The 25,418-nt window shown below is 47.0% G+C and overlaps 1 protein-coding gene across 6 annotated transcripts in view; it reads right to left on the minus strand.

Annotated features, from left to right (window-relative positions):
• FGGY (FGGY carbohydrate kinase domain containing) overlaps positions 1-25,418 on the minus strand; it is a 533,714-nt gene that overhangs the window by 217,095 nt on the left and 291,201 nt on the right. The gene's annotated exons all lie outside the window — the stretch shown is intronic.

Genomic DNA, 25,418 nt, shown 5'->3' on the forward strand with positions numbered 1-25,418 from the left:
TAATCGAAGCAGTGTAGCAATTACTATTAGATACATCTAGGGAAGGGGGTGAGGCAGATACCTTTGGTGTCTCCTCACTCCTCCTAACCTGCTCTGTTTAGCTTTAAGTACCTCTGCACCCGGACATACCATGCTGCAGTGCCAGGGGCACAAATAAATTTTTTGTATTTTTTGCATGCAGGGTAGATTCTGGCTGATTGTTAATTTAACTATCAAATGCTGGACAGCTTTATTTTTACACTGCAATCATAGATGAGCATAGTCGCTGCTGAAGGGTATGCAGTAACAACCCCCCCCCCCACCCCACCCCCCACCGAGTCATGGACTTCCCCCATCCCTCCATCCCCCCATCCCAACCTCCTCTCTGACAACCTGTACTCACCGAGGACGTCTGGGTGAGCAATCTATATCTCAGAGGGGGGGGGGAGGGTAGTCCATGACCAGGCGTTGGGAAGGGGGGGGGTTGTTGCGACACCACCTTCATTGGCTCCTGCACGCGCCTTTGACTGTAATTTAGATTTCACTTGAGACACGTCCCCCCCAAATCTAGATCTCCCACAGAGTGTAACATGGTTTCACATACTTGCTCTGTTTCGCTCTTCTCCCATCTTTGTTGCAAAACTAAAAAGCACACTAAATTGGCAAAACCATGTGCACTGCAGGGGGGGGAGGGGGGGGGGGTGCAGATGTAACATGTGCAGAGAGAGTTAGATTTGGGTGGGGTGTGTTCAAACTGAAATCTAAATTGCAGTGTAAAAATAAAGCAGACAGTATTTACCCTGCACAGAAACAATATAACCCACCCAAATCCCAACTCTAACTCTCTCTGCACATGTTACATCTGCCCATTAGTGTACTTTTTTAGTTTGCTAAAAACCCTGAATAACCCCCTAAATCAATAACATATTTCATACTTGCAAGGTTGGATCCCATGAAACGTAACGTTATTTTTCTTGGGGACACAGTATGTCTGATCCAGAGGGGGACCCGGTGGTGATGTCGCATGCAAGTGGCCGATGTTCTTAGTCTGCGCGTGTGACAGAATCACACTGCGCATATGCGTCCCGGTGGTTACTGCATGGAGGTGCAGAATGAATTTGGAAGCAGGGAGAGTTCATTTCAAAGGTCATTACTGGGAGGTAATGGGGATGAGAACTAACCAGACGCATTAGTGTCACTGACAGCGGCTCCATCTGAAGATGCAGAACCGCTCACACCAGAGGTCAGACAGAGAAACTGCGTCTGACATAAGACTGCTGCATGATTAGATGGTGCGACCGATGGTAGTGTATAAAGATGCATTAGCGCCACTGACAGTGGGGCCTCTCAGTAGGGTCAGAGCTGGCCACGGTATAAAGATGTGGCTGCGGTAAAATAGACAATGCCACGTCTGCTTCCGACACGCAATCTCGCAATCACCCCCAGTATATTTATGTTACATACCATACACTAACGTCTCATTCATGTCCTTCTTACATATAATAACATAACATATGAGAGGGCTCAGTAGACTGTGTATAATGCCAGGAACCGCCGCGCAGACCAGGCAGCAGGCTGTGCTCATACATTTTTCATTATTCTGAAGCGACAAATGAAGACAGATCAGTATGAAGTCTTCAGCTAAAAAGGTGCTAATGGGTTTTGTGTAGGTTTTAGATGGATGCCCCTGCGGGTCCCCCCCCCCGCCCCCTGGCTCCACGCAGATCTCACAAATATTTCATTGGAAATTCATAAATGAGAGATGTGTAATTAAATTATGGTCGTTATGAAAACTATTCTACTGTATTATTTAGGGAATGCGCAGATTTACAAATTGATACCGGCACTGGATTAAGTCACTCATGAAGTTAGTGGTATATAATAATGTACATTCACAAGAAAAGATTTAAAAACACCAACCCTGTTTATTAGTAGGGTGGAATGGGGGGGGGGGGGGGGCAATTTAGCTGTGTGGTCGCAACGTGTTTTTGGAACGGCACATTGCGCGTGCCAGCACTACAGGTTTTCCCTCACATCCCAGAGGGGTTCAAGGGAAAACTTGCTACGTCGGCTGTACCGTACATGGCCGATATGTGTGCAGCCGGGCATCGCAGCGGTAGCCGGAGGCACATCACATTCATCTGAATTCACCTTTATGTATGTCTGCCTACAGTTAGCAGAATACATTTATAGCAAAAGACTTAGTCAATTATAATGACTGCTTATGCTGTACATACATTATACAATTACCGGATCAATCCACGATAATCAGCATAGTATATAGCCACGGCCAACAAGGCATTGGTGGATCATTTGTGAGATCCAAGTTGGCCGCATTGGGCAATGTATGCTCTGCCCCTGCCCGAGTGACCTACACTTCCCTTGTTCCTTCACAGAGGAAGAACCCAGATATTGCGTAGCCGTACACGGAGTACAAATACGATGTTTGAAGGTATGCGCATTGTCAAAGTCGGAAAAATATCATGCGACACGCTGCCATATATTCACCCCATGCGCTTGCCCGCTGCACGTACACATTCTCTCCCGTGCGTGCGCATATTCGCAGTTGCGTGACGGCGCCTCCTCGGCCATGCGCTCGAGCGCATGGTATGTGCATTTACGGTAGAGTTTGTGTGCGTCTAGCGGGCGCCTCAATTGTTACATAATAAATTCAAATAGTAGGTTTTATAGGTAATGTTCCCCTTAATAATAACAGTAAGTTTGTTTAATGTAACTGGTCGCTGGACAGAGGAATTCCTCTTTGCATGGTACGAAGGGTCAGACAGGGTTTGAGCAGTTGTGTTTGGTACCTAACTAAAGAACATTTTATTAGAAACAATCCGGTGCTGGTTAGGTAAAGATTAATCGCTCCTGCGTATAGTTATGTCTATTAGTAGTTTCTGGACATTTACTATATTTGCGGTTCATTATCCATGCGGCGGGAATTCTGAGATTCCCTCCCACCTGAGCAGTTTGATATAGTCACAGCCCACCTGTTCAAACTAACCTATGACCTTTTGTTATGATGCGAGGAGACAGTCCTGTGTCCAATGAACAATGAGATTATAGGTCCCTTTGTAGTATACTGTACGCAGTGTATATAAGGACAGCCAGCCTGGCCAGCTCAGTCTTCTCTCCACAAACGGTTTTCATCATTGACTAACTCGGAGCTGGTACCAGGACTGCGCAGCGATCATTCCCCAGTGTGTGTAAGTTATTCTCTGTGACCAACTTATTCCCTGTTTGTATTTGCCATATTCTCTCTCTCTGTTATTGTATAAGATTGTGACGCTATTGTATATTTATGTGTAGTTATTCTGCTTAGATATTGATGTTAGTTTGTAGTGTATGAATTGTTAACTGTTTTCCCCTTTTTACATAGCTAGATATTGTTAGTAAAGGTTTTGGAACCTTAGCAAGGTATTGTGTGTTTATTACATTGCTGAGAGTATTCAGAGCGTCTCAATCGCTCAAGAGGCTTTCATACAATAGAGGTTAATTAGCATTGCATTGTGCTCACATTACAAAACCAAGGTTTACAGTATAGGCTCAGCCTTTCATTGTGTTGCATACAAGGTTAACTGAGTGTCATCCCGTGAGCGTCTGCGCCGCTCGTGTTCCCCTCGTGGTCACGAGCGTCCGCTACGCTGGTAGCGTAGCATTACGGTAGTCGGCCGCCTATAGCGTGCTCGACACCAAGCGTTAAGCTGTGAGCGAGCGTGCCGCATGTGCGTCTCGACCACGGCTAAGCGTCTGTTACGCTAAGTGCGTACCCTTACGGTACCCCATACGCTAATTGCGTACTGAGTCTCTTACCCATATATAGTGAATGTTATAAGATAAATATTTAGCTTTATCAATTGGCGGCTCGTCCGTCCTCCACATATCCGCACTAGCGAACACAGACTTTATCTGTCAGCAAGGGCGGGAAGGCAGTATCCCTTCGTATCCGTATTGGTGGTGAGGGATACAGTAGTGCTGGCTAGATAAGCGTCTGTTTCGCTACGCTGTAGGATTGCTGGTGGAATCCGGAACCGGAAGGTAAGAACAGTACGCTATTGTCTTTAAAACTGTTTCATTTCTGTTTGGTACACATTGCGTACGCAACACACGCACACACCTGCATTTCTTTTCATTTGTGTATTTTCACACCTCACTTTCCTGTTTGCCATTTCACAATTGATAACGTGCTGAGAAAGATTTGTTGCTATTGGTAGTTAAAAGTAATATTAATACGTTAAGGAGTAATTTGTAAAACACGCACACGGCTTTGCCTAAAGATACAAGGAAAGATCTGTGTGGTGCTCGGTAGATGATTACAGTTAAAGATCATCTACATTGATATAAACGTGTTAGTTGTATTTCTGTGGATATACCTGGCTTGCGTACATGTGTCTCTAACAAAGGGCGGGACTAGCGTACGCGACGCAAGGGCCGACGCACGGAGCGTATATTACGCAACGGAGCGTCTGGGTACGCCCACATAATACAAATCACACGATAGTATTGTTTTAGTAGGCGATATGGAGGCAACGAGATAATAGCGCAAGTCAATCTCAGTGTCCTAAATTTTAAGCTAATAGATCCTTCTCTAGTTGCAACTTCTCGGGATTAGCCTGCGATACTGAATGAAAGGGATTTCTGCGCAGAAACGAAAGTAAAGAGTATATGAGGTGAAAGTGTGTGTATACATATATAAGTTTCTACATTTTGGGTGGAACCACAGGAAATCATCGAGTTCTCGTGAGGTACATACGTGTAAGTGACGGCACGGTGGCTTGGGAGGCATCCCTTGTTAAACATATTAAAAGAAGAGCATTAGAGTATAGCAGACCAGGAGGTCTACTGTAGCACAGATCAGGAGGTCTACTGTAGCACAGACCAGGAGGTCACGGACCAGGAGGTCCATGTACAGCAGACTAGGAAGTCCGCTATAGATAAAGAGTAAAGGAGCACAACACCAGGAAGGGTTGGTGCGGTACCCATATAGGCCATTAAGCTCTGGCTGAAGGAATTCGCAGCCGCAATTTTCGATTCCACTGGTCGCTCCGCACATAAGATTAGTTGCTTATGTGCAGAACGATTGTACCGCACGTAATTGTGTGCATTAGTTAGTAACTTGACCCAGTACCATTTGCGTACGCTAGAGGGGTCATAAACGCTATTTGTACATTCTAACGTGATTTGTGTAATTTTTTTTATTTTAAGGGAGGTTCGCTGGTCACTCGGGAATTCTCTAACAACCGATACTTGCTGGGGACTGGTAGGTCCAACACGCCCCAGTAAATAAAGGTTCATAGGGGCCCTAGGTTGGGTACAGCAGCTCTGAGTCAGTGATTGCAGTACTGGCCAACGTGGGCGAGGAGTGAGTGGAGGTACTCGGTAAACTTCCGCAGCCGGCCTACCCCGGACATCTTGGTTTTTGTAAGGGTTCGCTGAAGACCCTGATTTGAAGGTCAGAGGTAGTGAAAGCAACACCTGCAAAGATGGGGGCCAGTTGTTCAGGTAGGGGGCGATCAACCTCGGTTCAGGTTGACTTAGTAAACCGACCAATCGGGTCGGCAAGGTATATCATGTGTGAGAAATACGGTTCACACACAGAGGTTTTGTGCGATGAATGGGAAAGAATGACTGTGCATGATGGGGAAAAGTTCCCACGGGTAGGCAGTTTTAGTCCCGAGGTGTTACAAAATCTAAGGAGAAGGATATGTCTCATTAAATCTGCAAAGAGACGGATCAAACATTATGATTATTTACAGTTATGGCAACAGGAAGGTGAAATACAGAGAGGATTGGCTCAAGCGGCTGGATCTAACCCTATCAGAAAACTGATAGCCACCGCGCCACCACCACCATACATAACGGGAGAGAAAGTGGTTACAGAGAATGACACACTGGTGTATGATAAACATGCACTTAGTAACTGTATAAATGTTAAGAATAATGTAACCAAGATTGTTGATGCTAATATTAACCCGTGCAAGCTGCACCCTGTTTTAAACTTTCCCCAGGATTGTGACCAAGAGGATGAGCCAACAACAATATCGGCACTCTCTCTAGCAGCCACCATAGCAGAAACAACAGTGGGCACGGCCCAACCAGTAAGAGCAGTATCAAAGGCCCCTGGTGGAGGGACAGGTGAGGTCGTATCAACTGGTAAGTACGGCACTATACACTATGCTGAAACCATTACACCACATGTTGTAGAATCTACTCAGAATGATGTTATTGAACTTAATCCCGTTAGGGTAATTGCAGTACCAAATGGGAAAACTGACACTTCAGGAGTCACTCCTGTCAGACACATCGCCATGCACTGCCCCTTTTCCCGCACGGAATTGAGATCAATGGTGTCTGAATTCCCTGATCCTAGGAAAGATCTAGTTGCAAGCCAGAAGTACATTAGAGAGCTAGGAAATACTGTGGAGCCCAATAACAAAGACTGGCAGATATTGCTGAGGGCATGTTTACCCTCCAATGTCGACTCAGCGAGATTTATAGCTGACTGTAAATTAGATGAAGAGGTACCCCTTACGGATGTGTACAACCAAGATAATGTAAAGAGAATAAATTTACAGTTAAGAGAATATTCCCAGCTGTTGCTAAATGGAACAAAATTTTCTCCATCAAGCAAAAGGAGGGAGAAACAGCGGATGATTATTTTCATCGGGCACTACTGGAAATGGCTAAGTATACAGGCATAGAAGACATTAAGACAAATGTGAATCATAGAGAAGTAGCAGTATCTGTGTTAATGGATGGTTTAAAGGAAGCATTGAGGACGAGGGTACAGACCACCCAACCATGTTGGCGAGGTCTGTCGGTGGCTACTTTGAGAGAGGCTGCTATTGATCATGATCGGAATATCACCAGACACAGGGAGTCACAAAGTGATAAGTTAATGGCCGTAAGTATACAGGCCCTGACCACAAGGCCGCCTCAGTATAAATCTCCGACCCCTGTGGGTAAGTCAAATGTGGTAACTTGTTATTACTGTCATAAAGAGGGACATTTTGCACGAGACTGTAGATCGAAAAATGCACAAAAATCATATCAACCCCCTAGACCACGACATGACACACGAAATTGGGATCAAGGACCGCAGAGACGGAGTTATGAGCCACACGCAGGGGAAACAAAAAGGTATCCCCCAAGAAGAGACTGGCAAGTCTCTGATAGTTCCCATTTACCCCCTTCACAGGTAATAGCTGCCAGCGCAATGCAGGGAGGCCACCACATACAATAGGGGTGGGGCCACACCTGTAGTCTGCAGCCAGTGAAATTAATTGCGAGCCTTGGAAGTGAACCCGAGGTCACAATTGATGTAGCTGGTAAATCTCTAAATTTCCTTGTAGATACGGGGGCGGCCAAGTCAGTGATAAATTCGACCGTGGGCATGAGAACCACTGGTAAAACAATTCCAGCCATGGGAGTAACAGGAGTAGTACAGCACTACCCTTTAAGCAAACCCGCAGAGATTACGATAGGGCCTTTGCATACCAAGCATTCTTTTCTGCTGGCTGCGTCGGCTCCGACTAATCTCCTAGGGAGAGATTTACTGTGCAAAATGGGATGTGTCATATATTGTACTCCTGAAGGTGTGTTCTTGGACATACCCGAAAACCACGCTCAGGAAGTGCAGGATATGCTAGACTCCCCAACAAGATTAATGTCCCACACTGTTGTTGTAAATAGGTGTCCGTCCAAGGTAGAGGAAATGATTTCCCAGATACCGGAATCACTTTGGACCAAGGATGGACAAGACACTGGATTAATGGCTAACATAGCCAAGGTAGTTGTGCAAGTAAAAGATGGTAGGATAGCTCCAAAAATCCCACAATACCCTCTGAAGCCAGAGGTGGAGTTAGGAGTTTACCCTGTAATAAAGCGCTTGCTACAACAGGGCATTCTGGTAAGAACGTCTAGCACTGCCAATAGTCCCATCTTCCCTGTTAAAAAGAGTGGGGGGAGGGGTTACAGATTAGTGCAGGATCTAAGAGGGATCAACAAAATAGTTGAGAGTCAATTCCCGTAGTGCCAAATCCAGCTGTCATCCTTATGCAAATCCCTCCCACTGCCAAATTTTTCACTGTGATTGACCTCTGCTCCGCTTTCTTCTCGGTACCTCTGCACCCTGACAGTCAATACTTATTCGCATTTACATACAGAGGAGTTCAGTACACTTGGACTCGATTACCACAAGGTTTCATAGACAGTCCAAGTATTTTCTCACAGGCCCTGCATGATTGTTTACAGTCTTTCCAACCAGAGAGTGGATCAATATTGATACAGTATGTGGATGATTTACTGCTGTGTTCAGATTCACTGGAAGCGTCCCTGAGAGATACGAAACAACTCCTGTTTCATCTTTCAGACACAGGACACAAGGTTTCCAAGGACAAGTTATAATTATGCCAGACCCGTGTGAAGTATTTGGGACACTGTCTAACACAAGGACTGAGACACCTTACCGCTGATAGAATTCAAGCAATTCGCGACATGACCCTGCCACAAACCCAGCAACAGATTAGAACATTTTTAGGAATGTGTGGGTATTGCCGTAACTGGATCCCAGGTTTTTCCATACTAGCCCTACCTTTGCAGGAGATGGTCTCATCAAGCAAACCTGATCGGATTTCGCACACAGACGAGTCTGAGATGGCATTTGAGAGACTTAAACAGTGCCTAACGCAGGCACCGGCATTAGGTATGCCTGACTATGGGAAAACCTTTGAGCTGTACGGAACAGAGAGTGCTGGGTGCGCAGCAGGTGTCTTAACCCAGAAGCATGGTGATGCCAGCAGGCCGGTAGCTTACTATAGCGCCCAGCTAGACACGGTAGCGCGATCCCTCCCCACATGCTTGCGAAGTGTTGCAGCAATAGCATTGCTAGTAAGTAAAAGCGAAGATGTTGTGCTAGGACACAACCTCACAATTCATACACCACATGCAGTGTCAGCTTTACTGAATTCTGCCCAAACCAGACACGTCTCATCAGCGCGGTTTACAAGATGGGAGTTGGCATTGATGGCCCCCGTAAACATCACCATAAGGAGATGCAGCGCACTAAATCCTGCAACATATCTCCCAGGTGTGCCTGGACAGGCACAAAGAGTGGAGGATGAGAGTGATGGTGAAGGAGGATTTAGTAAGGACAGCGACACACATGATTGTATGGAATATTTGGCCCAAAATTTCACGGCAAGGCCTGACATCAGTGACAACCCACTGGAAGATGTAGATTTTACTTTCTACACTGACGGTAGTTGTCACAGACAGACGGACTCGGGAGACTTGTGTACTGGATACGCAGTCGTAGATGACCAAGGTACCATAGAAGCGGAACCGCTAGGCCCACCATACTCAGCACAAGTTGCTGAACTGGTTGCCCTAACCAGAGCATGCGAATTGGCTAAGGGCAAGTCAGCCAATATTTACACAGATTCTAGGTACGCCTTCGGAGTAGTCCATGATTTCGGGGCCCTATGGCGCCTCAGAAATTTCATGACGGCAGCTGGCACACCCGTAGCGCATGCAGCCCACATCAAAAGACTTCTAACAGCGATACAGGAACCCGACAGAGTGGCTGTTATCAAGTGTAAAGCTCACACGTATAGCCAAGACCCGGTATCACTTGGTAACAGCCGAGCAGACGAAGCTGCTAAATCAGCAGCCGGTAACCCCATACAAACAGATAGTACACGACTGATGGTATTTGATACTGTAAATACACAGAAATTATATGAAATGCAAAATTTGTGTTCACCACAAGAAAAGGCAGTTTGGAGGTCAAAAGGATATGGCCAGGAGTCCTCAGGACTCTGGACAGACGGACAGGGTAAGCCAGTGGCACCCAGAGCATACCTTCCAAGTCTAGCGGAAGCGGCACATGGGCTGACCCATCTAGGCAAAGAAGGAATGTGTAAGTTGGTAAGAGCTTATTGGTGCGCCCCAGGATTTTCTTCCCATGCGGGTAAAAGAGCGATGACATGTCTCACCTGCTTGAGGAAGAATATCGGAAAGGCAATACCGACAGAGCCATCCCATATCCCTCCGACAGATGGCCCTTTTCAGGTAATACAAATTGATTTCATACAATTACCACCTTGTAGAAATTTAAAATATGTATTGGTCTGTATTGATGTGTTCTCAAATTGGGTTGAAGCATTTCCCGCGGCCACAAATACCGCTGTATTTACTGCAAAGAAAATTGTGCAGGAATTTGTGTGTAGGTATGGTATCCCTAGAATCATTGAAAGTGATAGGGGTACCCATTTTACAGGTGAAGTCTTTCAAACAATGTGTAAGTTGATGGGAATTAATAGTAAGCTGCACACTCCGTACCGCCCTCAGACAAGTGCAAAGGTGGAAAGAGTAAACAGCACTATTAAAAATAAATTGAGCAAGGTAATGACTGAAACAGGACTGTTATGGCCCGAAGCTTTGCCAATTGTATTATACAGCATCAGAACCACTCCCAGGTCCCCTCTTAATCTGTCTCCTTTTGAAATTTTGTTTGGTCGACAACCCCATGTTATGATTAACCCCTAGGATGATTTGAAATGTAACAATGAAGTAACCGTAAAGTACTTGGTTAAGATGAGTAAGCAATTGAGGAATCGGAATGATAATCTAAAGTTGGTGATTCCTGATCTGCCAGACAGTAATTGTCATGACATTGAACCTGGGGATTATGTAATGATACGGAATTTTCTACGCTCAGGTTGCCTTATTGACAGATGGGAAGGACCATATCAAGTCTTATTGACCAGCACAACAGTGTTGAAGGTTGCCGAGAGGGAGACTTGGGTCCATTCGTCTCAATGTAAAAAGGTTGCTGATCCAGAGAAGTCCCGTGATAAAGAACAGACGGTAGAGGTAGTATTACTAGAGTGTCTGTTCCGGGAAGATTGAGACGACACCTGAGCGCTGAGAAATAATAAGACCGGAGGCGTTTTGTCGAGCCAGATTTCTTTTTCCCTTTTGTTATTTTCTCCAGTTCCCATCTCCCTCCTATTCTCCTTCCCCCTTCTTATTTTTCTCCTTTTCCTCCTATAAGATGGACTTGCCCCAAGAGACTGTGATCCGGATTTTTCTGTTGACCATGATGTTGACCAGAGCAGTCTGTTTCAGTGAGAGTACCATGGAGGTCGAGAAAGTATCGGGAATGGGTTCTGATGACCAGGATGGAGGCGTAAATTTCCAAGAGCAACATAATCTCCGAGTAAAGGCGAGTATCAGAAAACGATCTGGTAGCATTGACAATAGAAGGAATTGTGAAGGATTGTTAGCTGAAGAAAACTGCATCTGTAGGCATTGTGATAATAAGAATTTACTTACCGATAATTCTATTTCTCGGAGTCCGTAGTGGATGCTGGGGTTCCTGAAAGGACCATGGGGAATAGCGGCTCCGCAGGAGACAGGGCACAAAAGTAAAGCTTTTACAGGTCAGGTGGTGTGTACTGGCTCCTCCCCCTATGACCCTCCTCCAGACTCCAGTTAGGTACTGTGCCCGGACGAGCGTACACAATAAGGGAGGATTTTGAATCCCGGGTAAGACTCATACCAGCCACACCAATCACACCGTACAACTTGTGATCTAAACCCAGTTAACAGTATGATAACAGAGGAGCCTCTGAAAGATGGCTTCCTAAACAATAACCCGAATTAGTTAACAATAACTATGTACAAGTATTGCAGATAATCCGCACTTGGGATGGGCGCCCAGCATCCACTACGGACTCCGAGAAATAGAATTATCGGTAAGTAAATTCTTATTTTCTCTATCGTCCTAAGTGGATGCTGGGGTTCCTGAAAGGACCATGGGGATTATACCAAAGCTCCCAAACGGGCGGGAGAGTGCGGATGACTCTGCAGCACCGAATGAGAGAACTCCAGGTCCTCCTTTGCCAGGGTATCAAATTTGTAAAAATTTACAAACGTGTTCTCCCCTGACCACGTAGCTGCTCGGCAGAGTTGTAATGCCGAGACCCCTCGGGCAGCCGCCCAAGATGAGCCCACCTTCCTTGCGGAATGGGCCTTAACAGATTTAGGCTGTGGCAGGCCTGCCACAGAATGTACAAGTTGAATTTTGTTACAAATCCAACGAGCAATCGACTGCTTAGAAGCAGGTGCACCCAACTTGTTGGGTGCATACAGTATAAACAGCGAGTCAGATTTTCTGACTCCAGCCGTCCTTTAAATGTATATTTTTAAGGCTCTGACAACGTCCAACAACTTGGAGTCCTTCAAGTCGTCTGTAGCCGCAGGCACTACAATAGGCTGGTTCAGGTGAAACGCTGATACCACCTTAGGGAGAAAATGCGGACGCGTCCGCAGCTCTGCCCTATGTCGAATGGAAAATTAAATAAGGGCTTTTATAAAACAAAGCCGCCAGTTCAGATACTCTCCCGGCCGAAGCCAGGGCCAGTAACATAGTCACTTTCCATGTGAGATATTTCAAATCCACATTCTTTAGTGGTTCAAACCAATTGGATTTGAGGAAATCTAAAACTACATTTAGATCCCACGGTGCCACCTTAGGCACCACAGGAGGCTGTATATGCAGTACTCCTTTGATAAAAATCTGGACCTCAGGGACTGAGGCCAATTCTTTTTGGAAGAATATTGATAGGGCCGAAATTTGAACCTTAATAGATCCCAATTTGAGACCCATAGACAATCCTGATTGCAGGAAATGTAGGAAAACGACCCAGTTGAAATTCCTCCATCGGAGCACTCCGCTGCTCGCACCACGCAACATATTTTCGCCAAATACGGCGATAATGCTTCGCGGTGACTTCCTTCCTTGCCTTTATCAAGGTAGGAATGACTTCTTCTGGAATGCCTTTTCCTTTTAGGATCTGGCATTCAAACGCCATGCCGTCAAACGCAGCCGCGGTAAGTCTTGAAAAAGACAAGGACCCTGCTGAAGCAGGTCCCTTCTCAGAAGTAGAGGCCACGGATCGTCCGTGACCATCTCTTGAAGTTCCGGGTACCAAGTCCTTCTTGGCCAATCCGGAGCCACTAGTCTTACTCCTCTTTGCCGTATAATCCTCAATACCTTTGGTATGAGAGGCAGAGGAGGAAACACATATACCGACTGGTACACCCAAGGTGTTACCAGCGCGTCCACAGCTATTGCCTGCGGATCTCTTGACCTGGCGCAATACCTGTCCAGTGTTTTGTTGAGGCGAGACGCCATCATGTCCACCATTGGTTTTACCCAACGGTTTAATAGCATGTGGAAAACTTCTGGATGAAGTCCCCACTCTCCCGGGTGAAGGTCGTGTCTGCTGAGGAAGTCTGCTTCCCAGTTGTCCACGCCCGGGATGAATACTGCTGACAGTGCTATCACGTGATTCTCCGCCCAGCGAAGGATCCTGGCAGCTTCTGCCATTGCCCTCCTGCTTCTTGTGCCGCCCTGTCTGTTTACATGGGCGACTGCCGTGATGTTGTCCGACTGGATCAACACCGGTCTTCCTTGAAGCAGAGGTTCCGCCTGGCTTAGAGCATTGTAGATTGCTCTTAGTTCCAGAATGCTTATGTGAAGAGACTTTTTCAGGCTCGACCACACTCCCTGGAAATTTCTTCCCTGTGTGACTGCTCCCCAGCCTCTCAGGCTGGCATCCGTGGTCACCAGGATCCAATCCTGCATGCCGAATCTGCGGCCCTCCAATAGATGAGCCTCCTGCAACCACCACAGAAGGGATACCCTTGTCCTCGGCGACAGGGTTATCCGCAGGTGCATCTGAAGATGCGACCCTGACCATTTGTCCAACAGATCCCTTTGCATGGAATCTGCCGAAAGGGATTGCTTCGTAAGAAGCTACCATTTTTTCCCAGGACTCTTGTGCATTGATGTACAGACACCTTTCCTGGTTTTAGGAGGTTCCTGACCAGGTCAGATAACTCCTTGGCTTTTTCTTCGGGAAGAAAAACCTTTTTCTGAACTGTGTCCAGAATCATCCCCAGGAACAGCAGACGAGTTGTCGGCATTAATTGGGATTTTGGAATATTCAGAATCCATCCGTGCTGCTTTAGCACCTCTTGAGATAGTGCTAAACCCATCTCTAGCTGTTCTCTGGACCTTGCCCTTATTAGGAGATCGTCCAAGTATGGGATAATTAATACGCCTTTTCTTCGAAGAAGAAATATTATCTCGGCCATTACCTTTGTAAAGACCCGAGGTGCCGTGGACAAACCAAACGGCAGCGTCTGAAACTGATAGTGACAGTTTTGTACAACGAACCTGAGGTACCCCTGGTGTGAGGGGTAATTGGAACGTGGAGATACGCATCCTTGATGTCCAAGGATACCATAAAGTCCCCTTCTTCCAGGTTCGCTATCACTGCTCTGAGTGACTCCATCTTGAACTTGAACTTCTTTATGTACAGGTTCAAGGACTTCAGATTTAGAATAGGCCTTACCGAGCCATCCGGCTTCGGTACCACAAAAAGAGTGGAATAATACCCCTTCCCTTGTTGTAGAAGAGGTACCTTGACTATCACCTGCTGAGAATACAGCTTGTGAATGGCTTCCAAAACCGTCTCCCTTTCTGAGGGGGACGTTGGTAAAGCAGACTTCAGGAAACGGCGAGGTGGCTCTGTCTCTAATTTCAACCTGTACCACTGAGATATTATCTGCAGGATCCAGGGATTTACCTGCGAGTGAGCCCACTGCGCGCTGTAATTCTTGAGACGACCGCCTACCGCCCCCGAGTCCGCTTGCGAAGCCCCAGCGTCATGCTGAGGCTTTTGTAGAAGCCGGGGAGGGCTTCTGTTCCTGGGAAGGAGCTGCCTGTTGCTGTCTCTTCCCTCGTCCTCTGCCTCGTGGCAGATATGAATAGCCCTTTGCTCTCTTATTTTTTAAAGGAACGAAAGGGCTGCGGTTGAAAGGTCGGTGCCTTTTTCTGTTGGGGAGTGACTTGAGGTAGAAAGGTGGATTTCCCGGCCGTAGCCGTGGCCACCAAATCCGATAGACCGACCCCAAATAACTCCTCTACGCATCGCCTGTCCACTGTCGTGTCCATAAAGCTCTTGTGGCCGAAATGGACATAGCACTTACCCGTGATGCCAGTGTGCAGATATCTCTCTGTGCATCACGCATATAAAGAAATGCATCCTTTATTTGTTCTAACGACAGTAAAATATTGTCCCTGTCCAGGGTATCAATATTTTCGATCAGGGACTCTGACCAAACTACCCCAGCACTGCACATCCAGGCAGTCGCAATAGCTGGTCGTAGTATAACACCTGCATGTGTGTATATACCTTTTTGGATATTTTCCATCCTCCTATCTGATGGATCTTTAAGTGCGGCCGTCTCAGGAGAGGGTAACGCCACTTGTTTTGATAAGCGTGTTAGCGCTTTGTCCACCCTAGGAGGTGTTTCCCAGCGCTCCCTAACCTCTGGCGGGAAAGGGTATAAAGCCAATAACTTCTTTGAAATTAGCAGTTTTTTTATCGGGGCACCCCACGCTTCATCACACACGTCATTTAATTCTTCTGATTCGGTAAAAACTACTGGTAGTTTTTTCACACCCCACATAATACCCTGTTTAGTGGTACCTGTAGTATCAGCTAAATGTAACATCTCCTTTATTGCCAAAATCATATAACGTGTGGCCCTACTGGAAAATACGGTTGATTCGTCACCTTCACCACCGGAATCAGTGCCTGTGTCTGGGTCTGTGTCGACCGACTGAGGCAAGGGGCGTTTTACAGCCCCTGACGGTGTTTGAGGCGCCTGGACAGGCACTAATTGAGTGTCCGGCCGCCTCATGTCGGCAAACGACTGCTTAAGCGAGTTGACGCTATCCCGTAATTCCACAAATAAAGGCATCCCTTCTGGTGTCGACCCCCTAGGAGGTGACATCCTCATATTTGGCAATTGCTCCGCCTCCACACCAATAACGTCCTCATACATGTCGACACACACGTACCGACACACAGCAGACACACAGGGAATGCTCTATACGAAGACAGGACCCACTAGCCCTTTGGGGAGACAGAGGGAGAGTCTGCCAGCACACACCAAAAAGCGCTATATATGACAGGGATAGCCTTATGATTAAGTGCTCCCTTATAGCTGCTTTTATATTAATATATTGCCATTTATTTTGCCCCCCCTCTCTGTTATACCCTGTTTCTGTAGTGCAGTGCAGGGGAGAGACCTGGGAGCCTTCCTGACCAGCGGAGCTGTGACAGAAAATGGCGCCGTGTGCTGAGGAGATAGGCCCCGCCCCTTTTTCGGCGGGCTCGTCTCCCGCTATTTAGTACATTTAGGCAGGGGTAAATATCTCCATATAGCCTCTGGGGCTATATGTGAGGTATTTTTAGCCTTTTTAAAGGTTTTCATTTGCCTCCCAGGGCGCCCCCCCCCCAGCGCCCTGCACCCTCAGTGACTGCCGTGTGAAGTGTGCTGAGAGGAAAATGGCGCACAGCTGCAGTGCTGTGCGCTACCTTAAGAAGACTGCAGGAGTCTTCAGCCGCCGATTCTGGACCTCTTCTTGCTTCAGCATCTGTGAGGGGGCCGGCGGCGTGGCTCCGGTGACCATCCAGGCTGTACCTGTGATCGTCCCTCTGGAGCTTCATGTCCAGTAGCCAAGAAGCCAATCCATCCTGCACGCAGGTGAGTTCACTTCTTCTCCCCTCTGTCCCTCGTTGCAGTGATCCTGTTGCCAGCAGGAATCACTGTAAAATAAAAAACCTAAGCTAAACTCTCTAAGCAGCTCTTTATGAGAGCCACCTAGAATTGCACCCTTCTCGGCCGGGCACAAAAATCTAACTGGAGTCTGGAGGAGGGTCATAGGGGGAGGAGCCAGTACACACCACCTGACCAGTAAAAGCTTTACTTTTGTGCCCTGTCTCCTGCGGAGCCGCTATTCCCCATGGTCCTTTCAGGAACCCCAGCATCCACTTAGGACGATAGAGAAAACATAGTTGAGGATGGGTGCATCAAGAAATGCCAGTCCAGTTTTAATGTCCACATGGACCGGCATCCATTGAGTGACTATCACTCCTTAGTAGGTAAAGTGTTAAATCAGACAGACTGTTGGGTATGCTCTCAAGTACTTCAAGGTCATAGCAAATCAGGACTAGTACCGTTCCCTTTAACTGTAGGAGAGGTACTTGAGCTAAGTGGTGGGAGACCAGTGGACAAGAGGTTTAATATCTCTAGTCCTCCTAGTTTGAAGCTCCACCAGTATCATGTGGATAGGTCTTTAGTATGCTTTAACATTTCCAATCCCCGAAAGCCGGGAAATTGGGAAGTGTCATGGAGTAATCAAACCATGACATTTTCATATAGAGCCGATAGAATGCCCATAGACACAGAACTTATACGCCAGATCGCCAACAGTGGAAAATATTTCCGGTATAGGTATACTCTAGGAAGTAGGACCATGCGAGTTGGAGAAGTATCACCAGGATACTGTGCACATATCGTACAACCTGATACGTGTACTAGACAGATGGGAGAGTTAGGGTTAGGAGACTTCACATGGAAAATTTGTAACATGGTTATGTCATACTCTGTCCCATATGTTCTCCCTGAGGATGCATATTTCATATGCGGGAGAAAGGCGTATAAGTGGCTTGCCCCAAACTCAGAGGGATTGTGTTATATTGGAAAAGTACTGCCTGAAGTAATGACTGTATCCCATAACAAAATGAAAGACATTCACCGCGGTGCCCAAGCTCCTTATACTCACACTCATTACGAGCACATCGTTAAACGGCACCTGATAGAGAGGACAGAGCACTCGGCCTCTGATCTGATCCATGAATCTACCGGGATTCAATTCCTACTCGCGTTAGATATCACTCGTACCGCCAGAGGAGTGATAAATTATAAATATATATCTGCGCTTGCAAATTTATTAGACAATATCACCGAAATGTATGACGACACGTTCAGGTACACTGGGAAAGAGTTACAAGCCTACAAAACAGAACTGGTTCAGCATAGAATGATTCTTAATTACCTCACAGCTGTGACAGGCAGGTATTGTGTTACCCTAGCAACTCAATATGGAATAAAATGCTGCACGTATATCACAAACAGCACGGAGGACCCGGCCGAGGTCATAGACCAAAAGATGGATGACATTTTACAATTAAAATGGGAGTTCCGAAGGAGACATAATCTCACTCTCGCTGCTGTGGGTAATGAGCTGACCAGTTGGGTGTCATGGTTGAACCCACGAAATTGGTTCTCGGGCTTAGGAGAATGGGCCCAAGGTATTATTATGGATGTAGGGAAATTTCTTTTGTGTATTCTAGGAGTCGTCATATTGGTTGGACTGATATTTAGATGCGTTCGGGCTTTAACGAAGTGTAAAGGTAGTACTAGAGTGATGAGTCTGAGGAGCGAAGACACTGTAATAACAACAACTAATTTGATTTATGACCCAACGATAGAGACAATGTTGTGATGAAAATGTGATTCCACGGTCCGTTTCTTTCACCCTTTTCTCCTTTGTTTTCCTCCAAGGTACAAAGACATCCGCTTGGAAGAAGAATTTGACAACCTCTTTTATACAGACCATTGATGGACTATGCCACAGACCCCCAATATCCCTAGTGACTTTAACTTTTACGATAGCCCAATACTTTAGAGACTGTAACTTTATGGACAATGGAACAACTTCTGCTCGCTATTTATAGCAAAAGCACCGAGAGACATCAGACAACATGTACATCAAGACAAGACATCAGACAAGACCTCAATCGGCGACTGTTTAGTTAAACTCACATAGTTTACGACTGCATTTATAACGATTGCTTCTTATCTTCACCTCTACAACCTTCAGGTAATCACACACATAGTCGATAGGGAATATAGACACAGATATCAGCACTCACATACCCCTCCATTCATGTATCATCAACTAAATGTGCTCCCCATTTGTTGCAACCAAAAGCCGAAAAGAGCTCGGTAAAGTTTGACAGCCCATCCACAGACCCTTGATACGGGATAAGAAGGAATTCAAATGTATACTTCGCAATACCTCGAAGCTTGATTTAAAACACGTACGGCGCGATGATACATGACCCCTCAAACATGGATTCATACACACATGCTTCTACTATCTCACTAGGTCATACTTTTTCCCACCTGCTCCTCTCCTCCCTTTACCCAATCATAAAATGGTATTTACATGATGACATATATTTTTCTTTTTGAACTGTTTTAGGAAGTGGCAATTATTGATGACTGCCAAAGGGTGGACTGTCAAAGTCGGAAAAATATCATGCTACACGCTGCCATATATTCACCCCATGCACTTGCCCGCTGCACGTACACATTCTCTCCCGTGCGTGCGCATATTCGCAGTTGCGTGACGGCGCCTCCTCGGCCATGCGCTCGAACGCATGGTATGTGCATTTACGGTAGAGTTTGTGTGCGTCTAGCGGGCGCCTCAATTGTTACATAATAAATTCAAATAGTAGGTTTTATAGGTAATGTTCCCCTTAATAATAACAGTAAGTTTGTTTAATGTAACTGGTCGCTGGACAGAGGAATTCCTCTTTGCATGGTACGAAGGGTCAGACAGGGTTTGAGCAGTTGTGTTTGGTACCTAACTAAAGAACATTTTATTAGAAACAATTCGGTGCTGGTTAGGTAAAGATTAATCGCTCCTGCGTATAGTTATGTCTATTAGTAGTTTCTGGACATTTATTATATTTGCGGTTCATTATCCATGCGGCGGGAATTCTGAGATTCCCTCCCACCTGAGCAGTTTGATATAGTCACAGCCCACCTGTTCAAACTAACCTATGACCTTTTGTTATGATGCGAGGAGACAGTCCTGTGTCCAATGAACAATGAGATTATAGGTCCCTTTGTAGTATACTGTACGCAGTGTATATAAGGACAGCCAGCCTGGCCAGCTCAGTCTTCTCTCCACAAACGGTTTTCATCATTGACTAACTCGGAGCTGGTACCAGGACTGCGCAGCGATCATTCCCCAGTGTGTGTGAGTTATTCTCTGTGACCAACTTATTCCCTGTTTGTATTTGCCATATTCTCTCTCTCTGTTATTGTATAAGATTGTGACGCTATTGTATATTTATGTGTAGTTATTCTGCTTAGATATTGATGTTAGTTTGTAGTGTATGAATTGTTAACTGTTTTCCCCTTTTTACATAGCTAGATATTGTTAGTAAAGGTTTTGGAACCTTAGCAAGGTATTGTGTGTTTATTACATTGCTGAGAGTATTCAGAGCGTCTCAATCGCTCAAGAGGCTTTCATACAATAGAGGTTAATTAGCATTGCATTGTGCTCACATTACAAAACCAAGGTTTACAGTATAGGCTCAGCCTTTCATTGTGTTGCATACAAGGTTTACTGAGTGTCATCCCGTGAGCGTCTGCGCCGCTCGTGTTCCCCTCGTGGTCACGAGCGTCCGCTACGCTGGTAGCGTAGCATTACGGTAGTCGGCCGCCTATAGCGTGCTCGACACCAAGCGTTAAGCTGTGAGCGAGCGTGCCGCATGTGCGTCTCGACCACGGCTAAGCGTCTGTTACGCTAAGTGCGTACCCTTACGGTACCCCATACGCCAATTGCGTACTGAGTCTCTTACCCATATATAGTGAATGTTATAAGATAAATATTTAGCTTTATCAGCATGTACAGAACAAGTCATGCAATATCGCTGCAGCTCCGTCAATCATGCTGTGCCGTTTTGGGGGCAGAGCGGGAAGGCACCCAGCACTGTTCTTTAAAATGGGTGTGTCACCCCCGTTTTAAAACCATGACTGGTCCAGGGTATGTGTCGTCAGGTGTAGTCTTACTGGACCTGTGTGGCAGGATCCGGCAGCCAGTCTAAGTGAGCTTCAGCTTACGCAGGCTGGCCGTTGCTGAAACCATTGCCAATCGTGATCCGAGTTTGCATCCTCAGACAATAAAGAGTTATTGTCGCTGCAGCAGAACACCACAAACTCCCCAGAGGAGCAGACTAGCTCCGACTAGATAAGAAAGGGCCCTCAAACAAGGTGGGTGATGGGGGCAGCAAGTCCCTGTCTTTGGGCAGGGGCTTGCAGTACCTGCACTGTGATAACACACCATCTGTGTCGAAGACTGAAGAGAGGTTAAGCTGAGAAGTTGCCCATAGCAACCAGTCAGCTAGATAAATGACAACTAGAAGATGATTGGTTGCTAGGGGCAACTTCTCCACTTTAACTATCTCTATGGTTTGATACACTTCCCCCTAAAACGGAGTACTGGAGAGAGTCAGAGTGAAGCCCCAGTGACGTGCGAGTAAGTGTGACATCTGGGGGCTACAGACAGTGCGGTAACTAGGGATGTGTGAGTGGTGCCATAGCCCAGGGCACAGGTTTCTAGGGGTGGCACCATCGCCGCAAGACACATGTATTTGGCTTGCAGGGTTCCGCTTAGCCAGTGGCACTGCTGTAGAGTTTCTGCAAGCCTCAAAGAGATGCCCTGGGCACACACCCTGCCGCCTGTAGAGCTGTGCAGAGTATTCTAAAGGACCGGCTTTGGCTACCGAGGTTCATGGGAAAAACCTGTTCCGAGACTGTAGCTGCTCTTTCTGGAGAGAGTTTATTGTTCCGGGAACTTGTGCCTGATCACGTTGAAGTCTGAGGGTCTATTCATGAAGCAGTGAAAAGAGTTGAGAAAAAGGACCAGTGGACAAGTTGCCCATGGCAACCAATCAGCTTTGAAGGGAGCCTTTATCAAGTACATTCTATAAAATGTAAGGGAGATGCTGATTGGTTGCCATGGGCAACTTCTCCACAGGTCTGTTTCTCCACTGCTTCATGTATAGACCCCTGAGTTGTTGCTGCTTTGACTATGACCAGGTTTCACTTAACATGACGGACACTGCATGAGATTCCACATGTCTGATTTCTAAGATGGACGCTCCAGGGCTCTGTGAGAGAAGGGATAGCCATCAAAGGGGTCATCATCCATTGAGCCATCGGTGCTTTGTATCGATTGCATGATACCATCTAAATTGGGTGGAGCCAGTGTACTCACAATGGGGGTGCGAACTGCACCGGGGTATCACCCGCCGAGGGGCGACACCAAAATGCCGGCTCCTCCTCTGCGATAGGAGCCGGGTGATGCACTGTAACATTACATGCAGCACTCAGCTCCTGTCAGAGTAGGAGTCAGCACTGCAGACAGGCAGTCTGACAGAAAGCATCACTAGGGCCCCCAGAGTTATGAAAACAGGGGTCAGGCCATGAGGCCACGCCCCTTTCCACAAAGCCACACCCGTTTTAGTGGTATTTCATCCGCACTAGGGCCCTCATTCCGAGTTGTTAGCTCGTTATTTTTTTTCGCAACGGAGCGATTTGTCGCAAACTGCGCATGCGCAATGTTCGCAGTGCGTCTGCGCCAAGTAAATTTGCTAAAAAGTTTGGTATTTTACTCACGGCTTAACGAAGAAATCTCTTCATTCTGGTGATCGTAGTGTGATTGACAGGAAGTGGGTTTTCTGGGCGGAAACTGGACGTTTTATGGGTGTGTGTGAAAAAACGCTGCCGTTTCTGGGGAAAACGCGGGAGTGGCTGGAGAAACGGGGGAGTTTTTGGGCGAACGCTGGGTGTGTTTGTGACGTCAAACCAGGAATGAAACTGACTGAACTGATCGCAGTGGCAGAGTAAGTCTCGAGCTACTCAGAAACTGCAAAGAAATTTATTTTCGCAATTCTGCGAATCTTTCGTTCGCAATTCTGCAAAGCTAAGATTCACTCCCAGTAGGCGGCGGCTTAGCGTGTGCAAAGCTGCTAAAAGCAGCTAGCGAGCGAACAACTCGGAATGAGGGCCTAGGTGTCACCAGCAATTTGCCCCACCCCTGGGTGGGGCGAACTGCTGGTCCAGTCAAAGAAAGTGGGCAGTACTTAGCGGGGCACCAGGGATTACTCTAAAATGCTGTAATTTATGAAAGTTTGGGAATCACTAAAACAAAAGGATAAAAAAAAATTCTGTTTCAGCGCACAGTACTGTATTAAGTTGCATGCAAAGACATCTTTCCAGGTATTGCAGTACTTCTGGTATTTGTTAGGAAAACCTTGAGGATTACGAATATACATTGCCTTAATTCTTGTCAGCAGAACAAAACAAAAAAAAAACATTTCCCCTTCATTCGCAGCACAGAGCGGAAGGCAGTAATTGTGCAGCGGCTGCGAGTTACACTCTGTGGTTTCAAAAATGACCCGAAATGTGCTCACATCACCAAAATACATCCCATCTCAGGGGCAGCCAGTAAAGGCTTCATGCAAAGATATGCTCGGAGTTAAGTAGGGACATGAGACGGGGATTAATATACAGAAATCCTTCGCCACTTAGAGGAAATTTGGTTTTGAAGGCTGGAGGAGAACTTGAGCCACTGTAAGTTCCCAATTATACACATATGCTGTGCCAGGGATAAAGAAATCTCTATTTTACTCCGTAACATGTGGGTGTTGATTGCGGAGAGGCTCAACCTCTCAGTCTGCACATTTTTCTCTTATAGAACAGAATTTTGCATTGCTCGCCAGCACAAAAGGTCATAACCTTAAAATGCAGAGAACGTTTAGAACAGAGTGGGATTGATAGGCTGGATCCTCCTCCTTCCACTGTAGATTGTTTGGTGTCTGTGGCTTGTAGAAACTTCTAGGGCGCACTTTATTGACACTTTATACTTGTATACATCTCAAGTGTCCCAAATTAGGCAGCACAGTGGCAATTGTAGACATGAAAACCACAACTTCGTTGACTCATTGAGGCTAATTCAGATCCCGAAGGAACTGTGTCCTGATGTGCATGCAAGAATGACATCAGACTGTCAGTGATGGGGGCTGGGGTGGGGATGACCTCCTTTTGCAAAATCGGAGGGGTGTCGTCAACATTTATGGGGTTACAACACCGTGTTGCAGTGACCTGATGCTGTGTTCTAGGACGCACTGCTGCAGCAGGAGGCGTCTACTTCATACTTGCCTACCCTTCCGGAATGGCCGGTGGCGCTCCCGCCCCCCCCGGAAAGGTAGGCAAGTGTCTCACATCTGCCGCCAGTTCCCGCAACCCCCCTTGGCCGCCCACAACGGAGCACCAGTGGGCAGTCCGAGGGGGACCCGATGACGCGATTCGTGCTGAAACGCATCATAGCTCTGCCCCCGCTCTCCAGCGCCTGTTTCCTCGGCACTGGATAGCGGGGGGTGGAACACAATGACGTGTTTCATGCCGTCGCGCCCACGGACATGCCCCCTCACTACCGGACACGCCGCTCTCTCCACGTAAAAAAAGGTCATGGTTCTGCACAGTGGCGCAACACATCGGGTATTCCCATTTTTAACCTGTAGGGAAGTGACAACTACCTCTCTAAAATCCATGGACTGGAACCTGGCAGGGCAGTAGGAAGCCTGGCCCAGGTACTTGTCAGGGGGCGTGGCCTAATCACGGGAGGCGTGGCTGTGCACCCTTAGAAAAAAAAATACAGATAAAAAAAAAAGTACTTTAGGCGCCTAATTGGCCACACTGCAATTCAGTACACAGCAGCGTATGCTGGGCTGAGGAGAAGAGCTGCAGCTGTCAGGTAAGGGGGGACAACGACTCAAGCCCAGGCTGGGCCCGGGTAAAAAGTACCTGCACCCCCTCCCCCCTTGGCACCAGATGTGTATATGCTTTTCTTCTTGATAATTCTTTAGAAATATAGTGTAAGCGGGTTGGTATTGGGAGACCGGCGTCCGGGACCCCGGAGGTCAGCATACCGACCCCGGGATCCCGGTCTCCAGATTGACGGCGGGGGCGAGCGCAACAAAGCCCCTTGCAGGCTAGCTGTGCTCACCACACAGCGGATTCGGAGGCTCGCTGCGCATGCCACAGGCTCTATTCCCAGTCTAGGAGTGGGTATAGTCCCCGTTAGTCGGCATGCCAACTGTCGGGCTTTCCCCGGCTAGGGATTCCAGCGTCGGTATAGTGACTGGCGGTCACCAGCCCGCCGGTCATATAACCACTTTCCAGTGTAAGCGCCATACTTCCAGAAGGCTTCCTTGGAAATATGGCACGTCGGCCACATATTTTCAAAAAGATTGCCGAAAACTTGGCGGCGGAAGCCACCGATACCCCTTTTCCACCTGACTACCGTGTCCAATACGGGATGTTTAACCCGACTACAACCCGTGTCAGCCCCAACGTTTCCACTGCATTTCGACGTGGGTTATTCCTCGGTCGAATCTGTTTCCACCTAACCCGGGTAAGCTCTGTAAAAGCCTATTGATGTCATTAAAAATGGACTTTTGACTGGCACAGCTGGATGACGATAGTGCTATGGGATTTGTTAGCGCAGTTTTGCTGAAGACACTATAGCATAGGTCATAATATGCCCATTCCATCCATCCAGGGCCACTTTTCTTGCGGTTATGGTCGTGTACTTTAGTAAATTGTTCGCGTAGTGCAGGGATGGGGAACCTTCGGCTCTCCTGCTG

Source organism: Pseudophryne corroboree, chromosome 9, assembly GCF_028390025.1.
Source record: "Pseudophryne corroboree isolate aPseCor3 chromosome 9, aPseCor3.hap2, whole genome shotgun sequence".
NCBI lineage: Eukaryota > Metazoa > Chordata > Amphibia > Anura > Myobatrachidae > Pseudophryne > Pseudophryne corroboree.